This window comes from Bombyx mori, chromosome 14, assembly GCF_030269925.1.
Source record: "Bombyx mori chromosome 14, ASM3026992v2".
Classification (NCBI taxonomy): domain Eukaryota; kingdom Metazoa; phylum Arthropoda; class Insecta; order Lepidoptera; family Bombycidae; genus Bombyx; species Bombyx mori.
Window position 1 is genome coordinate 4,372,438 of NC_085120.1, and position 13,959 is coordinate 4,386,396.

Sequence of the window (13,959 nt, forward strand, 5' to 3'; positions counted from 1 at the left end):
GTGTGAAATATATTGTTATAATATTTATAATAATATTCTTGAAATGTCTATAAACATGTTCGTAATAGTTAGTAGTAATATTTTTCTAATTCCTTAACTGTATCCCCACATTAATTTCCAATTTGTTTTGCCAATCTAACGCCAATCGTTTCTAAGCAGAAGTGCTGCCACAAAAAATATTCAATGTTGTTAAGACATGTTGTAACCATAATAATATTCTTAAAATGTATAGACTATAAATATGTTCGTAATCTATGTCTAATTCCCTAACTAAATCCCCACACTAATTTCCGATTTGTTTTGCCAAACCAACGCCAATTATTTCTAAGCAGAAGTCCTGTATCAGCCAAGCAGTCAAACTCAAAATCATAGAGTAACTCACACCATAACCACACCATAATGTGAATTCTACAAACACGTATTCCCTTGCAAGACAAACCTGCCAAGATGCCGTTTCGCAACATCCTCCACTATTGGACTTGTATTTACAACGTCAACTTTGTAATCTTGACCCGTCAGTGATCTCAGAAGATGGTCGCTGCGTGCCATTTATATTTTAAGCCAACTAGCATACTGTATCTGATGTGATTTAAACACAATAGCCAGTAAAATAAAACGAGTTTTGGAATAAAATAACCACAAGTATGCTACGACTGTGGTTTTTTTTTGCTTAGGTGGGTGGACGAGCTCACAGCCCACCTGGTGTTAAGTGGGTACTGGAGCCCATAGACATCTACGACGTAAATGCGTCACCCACCTTGAGATATAAGTTCTAAGGTCTCAAGTATAGTTACAACGACTGCCCCACCCTTTAAACCGAAACGCATTACGGCTTCACGGCAGAAATAGGCAGGGTGGTGGTATCTACCCGCACGGACTCAAGAAGTCCTACCACCAGTAAAAATGTGTTAAAATACCATGTGTTAAATTAATTTAGTTACATGCATTTAATGCTCGACCTTTGTTTTAAATTGAATACGTCTGGATTTAGCTAAAGAAGAACGAATTGTCACAATTTAATAATTGACACTGTATATTCACAATTTTTTTGTCCTTTCCCTTTTACTGGTAGCCTAAGAGACTGTTCCAGCTACGCCCCAACGGGTAGGTGAGCTCACGGGCTTAACCTCAGAGAATTTGCTAACACTAGCCCTAGCAAGAGCAGTGCTTTGCAGAATCTACCACCGGATCGGAATCGCGACCCACTGAGAAGATCCGGCTAGAAACTCAGTGGGTTTATTCATAATAATCTTATGCCACAGTACAAATATTTTTTATAAGTCGATATTGAACTTTTAAGAGCTCTCGTAGGGACTACACGATTCACTTCTCAATTGTCGACGTCGTAAAATAATAAAAATCAATTATTGGTCGCAAATGTCGACATCGAGATTCAGGTTCAAATGAATTCGTTTTACTATCAACAGATGTCGCTAGTGATAGAACATCGACAAGTCGTTGCACCGTACATTGGCCCCGTAGGTGGCAATAGTAATAACCGTACTTCTGGAAAATCGGTAATAAACTGAAGCTTACCCTGATTTACAGCAAACAAGCCTTCCTATAGCCGCGTTTCGGTAGATTTATTTTAATAAAAGCATAATAAAATTTAACAGTAAACTTAATTCCAGGTACATAAATAAAGAAATTTATTTAATATGTAAAACCATTCAGACTGCTTGGTGTAAAAAAAAAGATTTTTCTTAGACAGATCACTGGTTCACTGACCCGTTTGTTATTCAGTGAGGAGAGTAGTTCAGTTTTACATGATTTAATCATACGGTTCAAAACAGAGATTAAGGTTTTAAATATCGTATATTATAGAAAACGCAATTAAGTTTTTTTTATTTTTCATGCATTCTAGAATATTCTATAACGTTATACATACATATACCTATAAATGGGCGCAAACGCCACTATTGGCAATAATTAACATAATAATATATAGTTTAGTTTATTCTATGTTAATATTTATTTATTATTAGCAACAAAACTGTTATTCTACCATATTTAATAATTAGCAGACACTGTTTTGATGTGAAAATGTTCAGAATATGTTTAATGTTTATATTATTGTTTAAAAACACAAATGACTGTATAAATGATTAAATATGAATAAAGCATAAATATTAATAATAATTTATATTATAATTAACAGTACTAATAATTTAATTAAGTATTGTAATTGTTATGCAATGATGTTGTTGGCGCCATCTATTAATAGGCCGGATAATAACAATGTTAGTTAATATTACTTAAAAGTAATTCATGTAAAATAAATTAAATGTGGGTCATGTAAAAATCACTAAAATATGTACTTTGAATATTAAGCTATATTTTGTGAATTGTTTCGCAGTAATTACATTTGTTTGTATAAAAGAAGTTGTAGTTGCTATAACCATCACAAAATGGCTAATTGTGTAAGAAATAAGACGTAGCTTTTTGTAATAAAATAGTAATGTTAAAGTTTTATAGAATTGTATTGTATTTTGATTGTAAAAGAACTTATGTGTGTAAACGCTGACTTAACGCCGACATATACCTAGTGTATTGCGTTACGAGATACTCCATTATTATAATATTTCATTTTCTTTCCCTAGAAGACTGATTGCACTCAAGACCCACCTGACATTAAGAGGTTACCGGAGCCCGTAGACTTCACAACGTGAATGCATCCACCAACCTCGCGGGATCAGGTTTGTGTCTCCATCGCATAAGTAACCAGCTGTACCCGTCCGCTTCGCTGGGCATTTAAAATTAACATTATCATTTCTCGCCCCCACAAAGATTCTCATCGTTAACGCCCCCGCAACTGGTGTAGGGAGTCCAACACTCATTTAAATATTAACCTATCCATTAAGTACATATATTTTCTACATGGATACCAAGTTTCAATTCAACACAGTCAATCGGATGCATGGTTCAGTAGTTATAACGGAACACCGTAAAAACCACTGTAGATTTATATATTAGTATCATCATCATCAGCCTGTATCTCTCCACTGCTGGATGTAGGCCTCTCCCATAGTCCGCCACAATGAACGATCCTCCGCCTTCCGCATCCAATCTCTCCCAGCATATCGCCGCAAGTCATCGGTCCAACGCTGCGTTTACCGGTACGCGGTCTCCAGTCCAGAACACGTCTGCTCCATCGGCTATCGGTTCTGCGACACGTATGTCCGGCCCATTGCCACTTCAGCTTGCTAACCTTTAGGACTATGTCGGTTACTTTGGTTCTTTGACGAATTTCATCATTTCTGACTCGATCCATCAAAGAAACTCCGAGCATCTATATTAGTATAGATTACGCAAACCATAATTTTTGCGGGTTTGATATTTAATACACGTTGTTATTCCTTCATCCTTCCTCCTTCCTTCATTAAAAAATTATATACATATCTGGTATTCGAACACCGATACAGTCGCACCGCTTTGTGCCAATAACCGGTTGTATATCGGGCGTCTTATCCTGTAGGCCAGTATAACTTCATTTCGTCATTATAATTTTATCCTACCCACTGCTTGTAAATTCAAGAGTTTATTCAGCTTCACTGAGCATGTAGACGAGCTCATGAGGCTCAGCCTGGTAGACTTTGGTAACAGCAGTGCTACGCTAAATCTACTACCGGATCCGAATCGCATAAAGAACAAAACTTCACTCGTGTTGGTTTAGTAATTACCGTCAAAGTCGGTGTATCGGTGACAAGCTGATACCGGAGCTCAATAATTGCCGCCGCCCACCTTGAGACATGAGGTCGATGTCTCAATTACATTGAGTAACAGCTGTCCCAACCTTCAATACAAAACACATGAATGATTCGCGGCAAAAAACTAAAACGGCCAAAACATCTCGGATTACTTAGATCTATGCGGATTCCATTTTAATTAGACGACGCTACACCTCCATCATAGAAGTCGTTCTTTTTTCTATTTATGAATGAAGGATTATTAGTGGTGCTACTGGAAAGGCCTCCTTCCAGTTTTACCAGGGCAAATAGGCGAGCAAAGGCTCAGTCAGGAGAGGTTGGGATTTACTAACAGCTTCCCGAACGCCTCCAAAGTAGACCTAACAACTCAAGGGCAATTGCTTCGCGAATGAATCTAAGAAGTCGTTCGTGAACACGTGTAGATCACGTAGGTTTCAAAGTTCATAATGCAACATTACAGATCCGTGTAAGACGCAGAATACAAAACGCGTTGCCTCACCGCGCGCTGAGGTTAATTCGATCGTTTGTTATCATTTCCCGCCAGTGAAGTTGTTTTATCTGTGTCGTGTTTTTTTTAAATATTACGCAAACGCAGAGAACCTATAGTTTTAAGTCACACGGGAACTAATATTACAGTACAGAAACAATGTAAATCATTTGAATGTTACAGATTTACAATTGTTATTGTGTGATACCGTCACTCATAAATATTTAGCTAAACATAAATAATATGCACGGACGAAGCGTTTAAAATCTTTTTCCCATTATGGCGGTCAAGCGATTTTATTTTATTTAGAAACGATTGACGATTATTCTTGTTTTTCATGTTTACCAGAAAAACAATTAATCAGAAAACAAAAAACGGAGAAAATGCGAATGTAAACACAAAGTGTAACTGTATTCGAAACCTCGGAAACAACATAATAAAAAAATAAAAAAAAATTAAACGCGAATTAAAACCGTAAAAATAGTTTTAAGTTTACGACTCGCAAAAACCGTAGAAAACACAATAATTTTACAATTAATGACTTAAAATGCGCTTTCGAAATATGAATCGCAAGATTCCCAGTCGATAGACTCCCAGATCGACTGTCCCAGCGTTGAACATTAAACAAATTACTGTTTCGTGGCAGTAATGGTTAGAGTGTTGCCTGCCATAACTAGGACTATAAGAAAACAGCATTCCGTGTGCTTTATCTCTTCATCTGCGTAGCGATAAACGTTATCCCCATACAATAAGACATCTAAAACCAGGTAAATATCATAATTACACGAAACATCATTAAATTCTGATTCAATGCTTGATGTTTAAGTAAACGCGTAGCCACGTAGCCTATCCACGTCATAAATAGTTAACTTATTAACAGTTACAAATGCTTCTATATACGATAATCGTAACGTATCGTGTAAAACATCGATCTACAACATCGTGCTATAAGATTCCTTTGGCAATAACAAATCTCATATTATAGTATAATTGATACATATGTACATAAACGCAGTGCATCATCAGAGAACAATACCGTTTCTCGTTACTAATTGCAAATTCTATGAATCGTGAAGTCTTTGTCAGTTTTGTTAAGGCCACGTCAAAATATTGGACTCATCTATACTATAATAATAATTAATAATTATATTATAAAGAGGAAAGATTTGTTTGTTTGTTGGTTTCGAATAGGCTTCCAAACTACTGAACCGATTTTAAAAATTCTTTCACTGTTTGGAAGCTGCATTATCCCTCAGTGACATAGGCTATAATTATTTTTTTTAATTAGGGATCCTTGCTTACTCCAATTATGTAACGCAAGGTATAAGAAAAATACCTAAATATTCTTTACATTGCGTGCGCTACGAAAACCATTGATGGTAGAATAAAGTAATCTATACTAATATTATAAAGAGGAAAGATTTGTCAATAATAAAATTTAATGTTTCCGAAGCGAAGCGAGGGCGGGTCGCTAGTTGAAAAATATATATAAACAAATTCGCTAATATGAGAATCTGAGAGTGAGCATACCGTCCATCTTAAAGGGTTTCGTCACTGTCGCTCATGGACATCAGCAAGGCCAGAGCCACCAAGCCTACCTACCACTCGTTATTTCTTTCAAACCTTGTTTGAAAAAGGACATGTTATTAGAAACACCGTGGAAGCGAATTCATTCCAGAGCCGGAGATTATGCAGCGATAAATATCTAACAGTTTTTAAGTGCGCTGTGATCTGTGCTTAGTGCGATTTTTTAACGTTCTCGATAGAGTAAAAGTGAACTCAAATTTGTATGCAGTTGGAACAGCGCCCCTAGCGGCAAACGTAGGCAAACATTCCAACTCCATACATATTTGAGTTAACTTTTACGCTAGCGAGAACGTTAAAAAATTCGCACTAAGCGCACTGAGCCAGATAATAGTTTGCTGTGGTGACGGATGTTGCGATAGTAAGAAGATGAATTATCTCAAAATTTTCTGAGGCCTGGAAAAGGGCGACATCCACGTAAGACAATAAATTCCAATTACGTCCCTGTTTCTCTTTAATGCAGGCTATTCCGTAGCCTATCTAAGAGACGTACAGAAACCTAATAGTGTAGTACGTTTAATACAGCATTATTATCTATTTATTAATACGTGAAGCAAAAACTTTGTACCCCTTTTTACGAAAATTGCACGTACGGAGGAGTATGAAACTTCTCACACTTATAGAGAATATAGAAAAGGAGTGCACAATGCTAATATTTTTTTAAAATAATGCATAAAAGATACTTTAAATCAATAATGAAAACATTACACACACTACCGTGTATTTGACACAACACATACATAAAAATATACTCTTTGTTTACTGTCAATTGGGAAACTTTTGTGATTGTTTAAGTTTGTGGTCGATTTGAAAATAGATTAATATTGTTTGTCTTTAATATTATTGATCTATAGTGCAGTTTTGGCGAATACTGTGATTATATTATCGAATTATAATAGTGTTTGACAATAGAACCATAATAATGTTTACGCTTATAATTTTAATTAATTGTAGTCGAATTTCGACTACTGCGGGGCCACTAGTTAACTATTAAATTTCGATTTGTTATTGAAACACTCAAATTTGCAACAATTTTCCGTGTAAAACATTACGTCATTAATATCTGACGTGCGTCAATTCTAAATACATGTCAAACAAGCAAATAACAGCAATGAAGACATTATTTCCACACATATAAAACTGATAGGAAAACACAAAAACCTACAGTATTTTTTGAGTTTTGGAGTTACTGGAAACATTCAGTAATGTCTTTTGATTGGAAAGTCTCGTGGTAGTGGGCGAAGACAATGTTTTCAGCCCCTTTAGGCGATGTCTAAAGAAATCAGTGATCATCAGAAGTTAATAGAGAAACTATATAATATAAATAAGTTTTCGACTCTCCTCTAGATGGGTATTGAAATACGATAGTTGTTATGTCTATTGGCTTCGGTAATCATTTAACAACAGGCCGTGCGCCCATTTGTCCTTATATCTATATATTAATACGTAAAGCAAAAACTTTGTATCCCTTTTTACGAAAATTGCGCGGACGGAGGAGTATGAAATTTTTCACACTTATAGAGAATATAGAGAAGAAGTGCACAATGCTAGTAATTTTTTAAATAATGCATAATAGATACATTAATTCAATAAAGAAAATATTACACACACTACATACCATGTATTTGACGCACACACGCATGCATACTATTTATTGTCAAACTTTCGTTCTTGACGTCTGTTGTCAAATTGAGAATAGATTAAATATTGTTTGTCTTTGTTAATATTTTTTATAGTGTAGTCTGGGCGAAATTTGTGATTATAGAAGTATAAAATATAATCATAATAGTGTACAAACTTACAATTCCAATTAATTATAGTCGAATTTCGACTACTGCGGGACCTCTAGTAGTAATAAAAAGCCTAAATTCTGACTAATAGCGCATTGACACATCTATATATATAATAATATCGCGTCAGGTTGTTTGTCCCTGATGATCTTCTGAACTAACGAATCAATTTTAATTAAACTTCGCACATCACGCCTATTTTGGTCCAACTTGAAAGATAGTCTAGTTTTTATCACTTTCATCGATTTATTATCACTAATGTATTATTGCAAATTATTTATTTAATGTATGCCAAAGGGTTATCCGGGAGCTCTAAGTTTCTAATAGATGGCGACTTAAGTTAGCTTATCGAAATGATACTTTAACGACCGGAATAGGCAAGTATCAAATAGTTAGCGCTTTATTGAAGTGAAACTTCTTTAGCATGGGGGTAAAACTTTTACAGAACGTCACGCAGGTATGCAACGGAAGTGACATCAAACTACTATTGAAATTAAGTACTTGTCAAATGTCAGTAGGAGTAGTTGTTGTATTTTTCCAACTGGAAAGGCAAATGTATCATACCATACAGCTTAATATTTTATAATTTTTTTGTGAAAAATGTTAATAGGAATTGAAATGAAATGAAAAGAATTTGGAACATTAATCAAATAGCATGAAATTAAATTAGTCAATTCAATTGGCAAAATATTAGTCATTTACAATTTAGAAATCTAAACATAATATGACTGTCAACACTGAGGTTTGAGATTGACATTTGACAGACTTTTGACGGGAACATATCTTCCTTTTTCCCTTCCTCTAAGTCTCGGAAATCTAAAGTATAAATATAAGCAAGACTTAAAAGTTATTTCGCCAAAAAAGTTTCACTTCTGACATGTGTACTTTGTATGCACGCACTTTTTTTTGAAAATTTAAACGTTCCGTTTGTACTACAAAATTGTTTTTTTATTTAAATAAAGCTCAATTTTTATCTCCTCTGCGTTCTCGGACATTTCATCCGATTGTAACGAAACCTAGTCATATTAACGTAGTTACAAACTTAATCCTAGTACCTCTAACGGTCTATAGATCGCCCATAAATATTTACCAGAATTTGATGTTTTTACATACTATTAGCTATAGTCATAGCGAACTGGGATTACTAGTCTTGATATATAAATGGGGAAAGACGAAGCGATTACAAATTATTTTTACCATTTTCTTTCTCGGTTCTAGTCATTGGAGCCAATACATATCACATCGTATATACCGTGAAACACAACGTGGAATGCACCTAGAGGTTTGAGCTTTATGTGTCGATTTTATGGGTAACTAGCTGACCCAGATAGACCCAGGCAGACTTCGTAGTGCCTCAATCGATAAATAAAAGACCTATGCTTTTGTATAAATTAAACTTAAAACAAACAAAAGGAATCTTCCGATGCGTCCCCCACGCATCAAAGAAAAAACAAAATTGTTATTTTTATTTAATTCCGAGAATTTTCATTATTTTCTGCCTTTTAAACCTTCTGTGGACTTCCACAAATAATTCAAGACCAAAATTAGCCAAATCGGTCCAGCCGTTCTCGAGTTTTAGCGAGACTAACGAACAGCAATTCATTTTTATATATAAATATATAGATTACGCAAATTATAGTTGTAAGCCGTTATACCTTCATCGTGAAATCTATTCGCGATTTTATGAAATATTAACGTAAAAATTCGATACGATAAGAATTAACGAACCGATGTTAATATAAAGAATCTATTAAAAATAACAAAGCATATGATAATTATTATGTTATGTTAACAAGAAAACATGCTTCCTTCTGGCCTTGTATGCAGAAATTTAGATTAGTTATGGTTCCGAGTTTATTATCTTGAAAACACATTAAAATCCGTCTTGTATGATTCATCGAAGAATTTTAAAATATTCTCTGTGACATTAATACGTGAAATCATTTATATACGGTTGTTCTATATGCATAATAAATCGTATTTAATACTGATTTAAAGCATAATTCTATCCAAATATTTTTAAATAATTCGGCAAATATGTATAAAACAGTGTAATATAATTTTGTCATTCGCAATCATTTAAATTGATTTGCGATTTTTGTACGTATGTTCAAGTTAAATCTTGTAATCACAATCAGAACCTTTCAGAGATGAATTTCTTGTTGGTTCAGTTTTGAGGACAATGTATTTTTATGGGAGGCATGACCTGAGTCGACTCTTACGAAGAAAATAGCGGGTTTCAATATCCTCAATCGATAACAGCAGAGACATGAAATGTTGTATTGACATAGAATCATTGTCTACCATTCGAAGTGCCATCATGGCATAACTGTTACCCTCAGGATTGGATTTCTGAGTCCCGAATAACCGTTCAAGAATCAACATCGACATGGTAAAGCCCTCGCCTACCTTGAGACATGAGTTGTAAGTCTCAGTTTTGTCCCACCCTTCAAATCGAAACGCATTCACGGCAGAATAGCGTGGTCGTATCTACCCGCGCGGAATCACAAAACGGTCTAGAACCAGTAATAGGCGTTTTATTTTAAAACGGCTTAAATCTTCATTCATCACGTGATCTAGTACACTTACTTACAAAAAAAAACGCATAAACAGCGCGACTAGGTGTTACGAACTGAACACGTAGTAATAAAAGAATAATTTCGTAAAACCAATCTCGCAACAATTTACATAATAAGTCTCGGTCTGAACAAACGTATGAGACCCTGACAGGCTGTTGCAAAGGCAGGCTTATTGGTTGTGCCGATGTTGTTATAGGAAAACGCATTGTGTGTTTATTTATGCCACTGCGTTGTTTAAAGGTGGATTTGATTCACGAAGTAGCTGCTTTTTTTATGATTAAAGGATTACTGGTGGCCCGGAGGCCTTTCCAGTTTCACCAGGACAGGCAGGCGAGCAAAGGCTCAGCCAAGAGGGATGGGATTTGCTAACTCGAGCGCCTCCGAAGGAGACCTAAGCCGTTGCTTCGCGAATGAATCTACTACCGGATCGGAATCGCGACCCGCTGAGCAGATCCGACGAGAAACTCAGCGGGCTGATGCATGGGCTAGGTTGCGCATGGAACTGTTTGTCGACTTCAACGAGTACGGTTACCGGGGTCCCTAAGCCTGCTCCTAGTGTTAGAGTTGAATGCGTCAAAGTAGCTGCTATTGAATTGTTAAGTCTCCTTTGGAGGCGCTCGGGCAGCTGTAAGCAAATCCTATCCCTCCTGGCAGAGGTTATGCTCGCCCACCTATCCTGGTGAAAGTGGGAAGGTCTTAGGGCTACGAGTAATCCTTCCTTCCTAAAAAAATTATATGCACGGCTTACCAGCTTTATCATATGTTGCAGGCAATCTAATGTTGGTCACTCTATCGTGTAGCTGTGGCGTGCTGCGGTTTATGATTCCAGAAATCTTCCTGCTTCCAAGTAGTCTTACGTTACATTTTGAAGGGTGGGACGGGCAATCGTTGTACAACAATGCGCGGGTAGGCATCTTACGTTATGTTACTGTCGACCTGCTAAAGGTCTCAGGAAGCCTACGGGGTGCGCAGGACCGATTATTGTCACGAATCTTGGTGGAGAACTATGTTCAACAGTGTTTGTCTGTGCACTGATCATGTACATAGATTACAGTAACCACTAACATCAGATGGTCCGTGAACTTGTCTTCCCAAAGTGGGCGATAACGCCCCCTTGTGGGCGCTGTAGGCCTAATGGGGGGCGGTAAAAGACCCAGAAAAAAATGGGGGCGTTGTGTAGAGGCTTGGGAGGCGATTTTAATTTCATCTAGGGAGACTCTTAGTGGTTTTTAAGTAGGTAAAATAATTTATTCTCAAAGTGGGCAGTAAACAAATTAACTTTGGGAACCACTGTACTAAAGCATAAAAACCGGCTTGAGTCATGACGTCAAAGTCTCAACTGTTTTAGAATCCACCGAAGCTAATTCGCGTCAACGATAGACAGATCATAGGCCAAATCGTAATAATACGTAAAATTTAGAATATACGTACTTCAAGCGCTTGACCTACAAATCCGATAAGAGCTCAAATGGTCCAGTCTAATTGTTTATGCAGGCATCGGAGCTCAATCTGGGCCGCGGCAGTTGCAACATTTACTAAACAGAAGTGTGTTTTAAGTGCACCTCTTGAAGTAATTCGGTTTGTAATTGCGTACGTATGTATTCAGCCCGTGGCCGCGAGTGGTTTTGCGTTCGCATGGATTGGCGCTGCTTGCCCTGCTTAGTCTACTATACTTAGCAGTGTATGTGACTAAGAAATGGTAGATTTGGATTGCATGTTTTTTTAAATTATTGCTTAGATGGGTGGACGAGCTCACAGCCCACCTGGTGTTATGCGGTTACTGAAGCCCATAGACATCTACAACGTAAATGCGCCGCCCACCTTGAAATATAAGTTCTAAGGTCTCAAGTATAGTTACAACGGCTGCCCTACCCTTCAAACCGAAACGCATTAGTGCTTCACGGCAAAAATAGGCAGGGTGGTGGTACCTACCCGCGCGGACTCACAAGAGGTCCTACCACCAGTCCTAAGATAGCAGTATTTAGAACCCATTAGTCTACGAAGGGGCTTCGGTTCTCCTTATGTTTTGTGTCATATTATGTTCTATGGGAAGGGCGCCGAAGAGTTGTTTGAGATGATACCCATCATCATTTTACGTCATGTACGTCACGTTCATACTCAACTAAACACAGATTTGTTTTTTGATTTGAAACAAAACATTTACGAGTTTCTTCGCAAAATGTATTAAGTGCCATCCATTGAAATTCCAGTTTATAATAATGGATAAACGTTTATAATGACTTATAAAGGGTGTCCGAAAATTAATGCCAGATTTAAATTAAATAGAAAAGACAGTTTTTTGTCTTTTGATTGTTTTTTTTTATTGAATCATAAATAGGATGGGGATATGATGGGGTTATTTATAGAATAACACATCGGGCATGACCTCCGCGGCTTTGCTTGCGCACTTACTCGTTTGACAAAATGTTCCATAACCATTTTGCGTAAATGTGGCTGAATTTCGTTGAGGCAGTGTTGAATCTCCTCCTTTCATACACGGATGGCTGTTCGCGTGTTCACATAGATCTGTGTTTTCTAATAACTCGTCGTTATTTGTTCAGACCTTGAAAATGTGTGCACTTCACGGTTTGTTAATAGTGTTCACATATAAGCGATCACAGAGATACGTTGAGGCGATAGCTGTCGTTTAGTAGTTTAGTCTAGTCGTCGGCTAGTCGTTAGTCGTTTAGTTGTTTTAGTAATGCCCGATTTGTCGGGCGTTGCACGAGCTACGCTTTCTGTGTGCTTAGTGCGAGCTTTTTAACGTTCTCGATAACGTAAAAGTTAACTGGATTCATGTCTCGCGGTGGGTGGTTACATTTACATTATTGATGTTTGTGGGCATCGTTAACCACTTAAAATGAGGTCGGCCGTGAGCTCGTTCACCCATCTAAGCACAAAGTCAGTGTCCTTATCCAGATAAAAAAAAAATTGCGCGAAATTTCATTTGAGTCCGTACAGCCAATTTTGCTTGAGTATGTATCTAAAGGTTGGAATGTTACGACAATATTAGTATAGAAGCATAGATCAATCGCTCGAATTACGCTGACTTAATTCAATTTCGTTAACAAATGACCCGTGATCGTCTTAGTCAATTTAAATTGCATTGGCATTAATTCGTCCGGACTCGAGACAAGGTTGCTCTGAATGTTGTCGATATACTAATTACTGGAACAGACAATGATGTTCTAAATAACCATACATGCATTCTTTCTTTTTTAAATGTGATTATTAATGTGAACGTGTTTTTGTTTGTTTGTGTTTATTTAAGGACAAAATGAAACGACAGATTACCATGATTTTTTTTAAGTGATAGTGTTAGGTTAGGATAGTGACATAAGCTGCATTTTGTCTCGAAATAACATCTCATTCCAAGAGAAACTACACTGACACTTTTCGTTGAGCACGTGAACGAAGTCGCAGGTAACAGCTAGTTATTAACGTGTTTACATAGAATTCTTGGTAACAAACAATATAATGATGTTTAATATATGTGAACTGATTTCTAACACACTTTTATTTTTATATTTTATTCTACCTATGCTGATAGCCTTGAGAGGCTATTTCAGCTTCACCCTAACGTGTATGTGAGCTCACGGGGCTCAAACCGGAAGCGTTGCTAACACTGGCCCTAGCAAGAGCAGTGCTTCGTAGAATCTACCACCGGATCGGAATCGCGACCCACTGAGAAGATCCGGCGAGAAACTCAATGGGCTGTGTCTATAGGTTAATTTACTCGTCGAGCCCTTCGTCGCAAGCGAAGGGTTCGACGAGGACGGTGACCGGTGCTTGAGGTACCTAAAAGCACCGTT

General features: G+C 37.0%; 1 protein-coding gene across 7 annotated transcripts in view; it reads left to right on the forward strand.

Annotated features, from left to right (window-relative positions):
- Positions 1-13,959, forward strand: part of LOC101738782 (torso-like protein) — a 78,700-nt gene that overhangs the window by 50,762 nt on the left and 13,979 nt on the right. For 2 of the 7 annotated variants that reach the window (XM_012697229.4, XM_062672022.1), the window contains exon 2: positions 2,601-2,696. The exons of 3 other annotated variants lie outside the window; for them this stretch is intronic. The gene's annotated coding sequence lies outside the window, so the exon portion shown is untranslated. The remainder of the gene's footprint in view (positions 1-2,600; positions 2,697-13,959) is intronic. 2 more of the 7 variants (XM_062672023.1, XM_062672021.1) reach the window with 1 other exon arrangement.